Below are 6,482 nucleotides of genomic sequence, written 5' to 3'. Positions count from 1 at the left end.
GGTTATAAATATGAAGTCAAAGCATAACAAGTATTGGGGTTCAGTTAAGAAGATTAACAAGCTTGTATTTCTAGTTGTGATGCTTAACCCTCGATATAAATTGGACTATGTTGGCTTTTGTTTTGAAAGTATAAACGATGATGTTATGGTTAAAGTTCTTGTTGATGAAATTGAAGCTTACTTGATGTGATTGTACAATTGTTATAAATCACAAGTTGATGGCTCTGACTTTCGTAATGATTTGAGTGTCAAGATGTTGTTTGTGAATAAGTGGAATCAAGTGATAGTTTGAGACTATTGAGTTTGAGAACGATGGTGGAAACTGACGCGGGTTTTAGAGTATTATCACGCTACAAGAGAAGAAGACAAGAACAAAATACTTTAGAATTGAGGAATGATGTTGATCGTTATTTATCTGATCCTTGTGAGGAGCTAAACGATCAGTTTGATCTAACTGGGTGGAAATTGAACGGGGTTAAATATCAAATTCTATCAAAATTGCTCAAGATGTTTTTGTTGTTCTGGTGTCTACTGTGGCTTCTGAATCTGCATTCAGTGCTGGAGGAAGCATTTTGGATTCTTTTAGGAGTTCCTTATCACCTAAAACAATGGAAGCTTTGTTTTGTACACAAAATTAGGTCCGTGGCAAAACAACCTTATTGGATCTTTGTCGAGAGTTTGAAGAAATGGAAATTTATGAAAAATTTGAGAACGGTAAGTCTTTAACTTTCTTTTATTTTTATTGAAAATTGTTTTCTTATATAGTTGTATGACACTTTATAATTTTATTTTGTGTTTTAGATAGTATCAAGTTTTCTGTCAAGTCACAAACATGATCTATGGGTTGGCAATTTTCATGGTAATTTACTAAGTTGAATACTTGTATTTTCATCATTTCGTTTATTTTATATATTTAAACTACTTACTTGATTTTTTTTTTTAATTTGGAGGACAAATTTAAATGATTTGGATGCTTGAATGGACTTCAAATTTATATTTAGTTGTATCTTGAACTTTATTATTCATTTATTATTAAAAATGAACTTCATGAACATTTATGGGTAATGTTTGGATTTATGTATTTTAAGAACTTTGAATTTATTTGTGTATTTTAAAAACTTTGAATTTATTTGTGTTTGTAACTTTGAATTTATGAATGTTTCAAACTTTGAGTTTATTTTATTGTATGAAATTTTAAATTATGTATGTTTAAAATTTAAATATAACAATTTATAACTTTTATAATCATTAAAAACTAGAAACGAAAAAAGAAAAAAAAAACTATACAACCCGACAATCCAACCCAACCCATATTTTACGGGTTGGGTTGGGTTAAAAACTAAAGAGTCTTTAACTCATATAGCCTAATTTACCATAGGATATTACAAAAAAAAAAAAAAAACAAATTGCTAATATTTTACATAAATGTATCAAATGGGCCACAATATTACACAAAAATAGGCCCAAATTGCCAACATAAGCTTAGCTCAACGAACACTTGTGTGTTCCTGTGAAATTACAAATATGCCCATATAGTAGTTTTTTCACACCATATGCAAAATTATTTTAAAATAGGAAATAGGAGAAGATCGTGGGTCATTAAAATAGGAAAGTGGTGGCAAGGTTTCTCACTTTCCATATTCAAAAAATCAGATTCATTTCGACAATGAAGGGTTTCGAGGATTCTGTTTTTGACGGTGAAGAAGAAGGGTTTCATCGATTTCGACAGTGAATTGGGATCCGTTTTCGGCCGACCAGTTTCTCTATTTTTCGACGGACGAAAAATACGATGTTAGGTTGTGTATGTTCAATAAACAGTATACATTTGGTATATTAGGTAGATTAAAGATATTAGTCTGATAAGGCAATGAAAAAAAAAATGAAATTTTGCATGTGTTATATCCTAGGGTTTATTGAGGTTTCGGAGTGAAGAAGAACGTCGCAGGAGGGTTTTTTCCTATAGATATTGGGTATAACTTAAATGTTCATTTGGTATATGTTGAATGTTCTAATTGTTGAGCAAATGCAAAAATGTAATTTTTATTGTGACATACTCTCGTGTTTATTGAGATTATGAGTTTTAGAGCTCAACTGAAATGTAGTTTGAGTTCATTTGGTACTCTGAGTTTCTTTAGCTTATTTGACAATGCAATGTGTTTTACATATGTTAAATGTTGGTAGTGTAGAAAATGGTAAGACGAAGTGAAAGATGTCTTGGGTCACATATGTTCATTAGCTACTATTTCAGATACTCTGTAACTAACGTAATTGTTAGTTTCGTTGAAAAAACCATCGAAATAGACTGCAATGCTGGTCATCCTGACACACAAATATTACAACTATAGGTTATTATAAAGTATAATTGTAAATAATATATGATATATATTGTATAAACATCAACTAAAAGTATTATATCTCACGGGTAATATATAAAACTAATATAAATGTAAATAATAAATCACATATACAAAGTATTATATATTACGATAATATTATAAAATTAGGATAATTGTAAATAATATATGGTATATATATTATAAAACATTAACTAAAAAGTATTATAAATTACGGGTAATATATAAAACTAATATAAATTACGGGTAATTTATAAAACTAATATAAATGTAAATAACATGTGATATATATATATAATAAATCACATATACAAACTATTATATATTGCGATAATATTATAAAAGTAGTATAATTATAAATAATATGTGGTATATATTTACTAAATCACATCAGGAAACCAATATAATGAGGGGTATATCGTTAAAATATACGATATATATGCATATGATATACTCTCAATGATCTAATCATATAGTTATGGTGTTTAACTATTTAACTTTAAACGGGTAAAAAAACAAATGACTTTCTGTGGATATTATCTTAGCTTCAGGTGATGGAGAATTGAATATGTCGGTGACTTGTAAAGAAGATGCAGCTTAAGGTTATTACAAATATGGCTATCGAAAAATTGATAAAACAATGTAATAAGAAGTTAGAAATTTATGATTGAATTTCTAAAAGCTTCAATGGTGGACAATAATGACTGCCGGCAATGAAGAATATTAGATAGAAATATATTCTTGGAAAGAAGATATAAATAGGTTATTACAAATTAGAATAAAATTACACATATTATAATATATTTTGATTTATAGTTAATTGGAAAGATACTTAAAATTTATAAACATATTAATTAATCACATTAAATTTAGGAAGATGTGGAATTCATATTAAATTCAAATCATTTTCAATAAGGAAAATTTTCAAATAATATTATGAATAAAATATCTAATTAATATTCATAATATCTAATTAATAATTATTGAAAGGTTAGAAATGCCTATAAAATGTTATCTTTCCTATTTAAGAAAATAATTTTCAAATTAGAACATTTGTGAAATTTCTTATTCAATTAATGTCTTTTGTTTAAATCCTTCAAAACTAAATTCGAGTTATTCGGGTTGTCAACCTAAATAACACGAAAATATGGGTTGGGTTGAGAATGTCTCCCAACCCAACCCGATTTCACCCCTAGTTGCCTTATAGCCCATTCTTTCATGATAGCTATTGTTAAAAGCATATGAATAGTAATTGGTTTCACAACAAGGCTAAATGTTTTATTATAGTTAATATTAGGTGTTTGGTGAAAGCCTTTTGCAACTAAACGGGCTTTATACCTAGCAATTGATCCATATGAGTTTCTTTTAGAAATAACTGTGAGAATAGCAAACTAAAAAATAACAAATCTGAAAAATATTAAAATTTTTGGCAAAACTAGTGGTTACAGAATTTTTTGGATTTTTTTCTACCCGTTTATACCCTTTAAGTACGATAATACGTGTTTTTAGATACAATGTATTAGTCAAATAACACACAATCACAATCACAAATACAGTGTATTTCAAACTACAATTAGTTTTAAAAAATATTAACTAATTTGGATCAACAAGATTTCCCCAATATCTTCTAAATATATGTCTATAATTCATAACAAATTTTCGGATTTTTAGTATTTAAATCAAATTAATTAATATTTATTTATTTAATTCATGTTTAATAAAGATTCTCCCTACAAAATTGCTAAAAGAATTTCAATCGTTCCTCATTCATTAGATTTCATAATAGTTCGAATTCAAATATTATGAAATCTAATCCCTAAAACAACGACAATCATTACTTCATTATTTTCATATGATAATACATAATACCTATGGTTAATAAAGATTTGGTTATGAGAATTTCAACCATTCCCAAATCATTATATTTCATAATATTTTGATTTCAAATATTACATCATATCCTTAATGACAAGCATAAATTAAGCATTTCGTATTATTTATATTTCAAGTTATTTAAAGAAAATTATCAGATAATACATAATACGTATAGTTAATAATAACTTAAAAGCAAAGTTTTATCATCACTACAATCGTGCTAATTATGATTATACACTTATTTTGATTGATTTTTATTAAAACAAAATAATTTATTGTGCCTCTTGTATCGGATAATTATTTTTCACGTTGTGTTTTTTAATTATGTTAATATTCATATTTATTTTAATTAGACGTTTTATTTTGTAATGTGACGTTTTATTTTCAATCATCCTTGTTATGCATATGTAATCAAGAAGTATAATACGTGTGTTATATCTCGATACAAGTAATGAAACCAAATATCATACCAGTGTATTTGCAAACTTTTGAAAAATATTAACTAATTTAAGATATTTTCGAGATTGACAAGATTTTCTCATATCTCCTAAATTTATAACTCATAACAATTTTTCGGATTTTTAATATTCAAATCAAATTAATTAATATTTATTTATTTAATTCATAAAACTTATGTTTAATAAATATTTTCCCTAAAAAATTGTTAAAAGATTTTCAACTTTCATTTTTCGTTAGATTTCAAATATTATGAAATCTAATCCCTAAAATAACGACAATCAATCATCCACTATTTTTATAGGATTTATATTTTAAATTATTTTTTTAAAAAAATATTAGATAATACACAGTTATTTTAATTTATATTTCAAATTGTACACTTATTTGACTGTTTTTTATTTTTAAAAATAATTTATTGTGTCTCGTTTATTAAAGAAGTGTATTTTGCAAACAACATTCAAATCTCGTAAATGTTAACTAAATTTGCTATTTTGTTACTAGATTTATGCTAATGGCAAATATATATACAATACTTTCAAATTTGTTATATTTTAAACAATTTATTAAATAACACATAATATATAAATTTTAATAAAAAATTGAATTTAAATTTTAGGATTTAACTATGCCTTAATGATATTTTTGTAATTATTTGAATCTTCTTCTTTTAGGTTTTATTAGAGAAAAGAAAAGAAAGAGGTTAAGAGAGGGGCAACGACAAGAGATAAACGCAATATGAAAGAGAATTTTTTTATTGCAAATAAGAGAGAAGAGCTGAAATGAGTCTCGAATGTATGAACAACTCACCGATGCGTATCTTGCTAAGATGTATATAAGTTTTGAATTCTATGGTATAATTTCATGATTTCATCTTTATTCTAATATCAACAATGCCTCCTTTTCAACTTGAAGCTTTCGGTTATGGCTGTTCGAAAGGTGTAGAGCCAAAGCCTTTGATTGAATGTGTCTTAATTTTGCAATTACCCATTTCAAATGAATTGCATCTTTTGGACATTGAAATAGATTTTAAATTTTGCAAGCATGAGGTAAAGCTTCCAATTAATGGCAAATTTTCTAATCTTTATGTTTTTGTGAGAAATTTTTTATGTAGCATATGTTATTTCATCACAAATGTAATTTGAGGTTTAGGTAAATAATTGTACTTTTATATTGGATAGGGGCATTTGAGAGATTGTTTCATTTATTTATTTTTCTAATTTTTGTTTTGCTATTATAACAATTTAAAATATTTTGCTATTTTCCCAAAGTAAAACTCATAATTTTCTATTCTTCTTGACAAACCTTTCTTTTAATTTTAAAAACTCATTTACATGGAACAATTTTCCGATTAAACTGCCTTGAAGTAAGTCTCCATGTATCATTTTGTTTTAGTGCCTGAAATTCTTCTACCATAGCTTTCCTCTAGTGAGGATGCTTTAATGTTTCTTTAGCATCACTAGGTTCATTCTCAATATAATCAATTAAGAGTACTTTAGGTTTGAAAATACCATGTTTACTCTGGTTTATCATTGGATGAGTATCGAGTCTTGATGATTGATTGTTGTTGTCTGATCCATCTTTGTGTTATGATGATGTTTGCCTCTCACAGCTTTCTTCACTTATTGGTTCTTTTGAAGAGTTATTCTGAGTAGTCTTTAAAGGATACACAATAATAGAATTCAGATGATCAATGTTATTGTAATGCCCCAAACTTGAAGATAAATTATTTTGAGAGAATTATTTCGAATTGTTCAAGATTTTTTTAAAAATATGTTGAAGGAGAGAAAGAAGATA

Source organism: Cucumis sativus, chromosome 7, assembly GCF_000004075.3.
Source record: "Cucumis sativus cultivar 9930 chromosome 7, Cucumber_9930_V3, whole genome shotgun sequence".
Lineage (NCBI taxonomy): Eukaryota > Viridiplantae > Streptophyta > Magnoliopsida > Cucurbitales > Cucurbitaceae > Cucumis > Cucumis sativus.
This window is presented reverse-complemented; position numbering follows the sequence as displayed.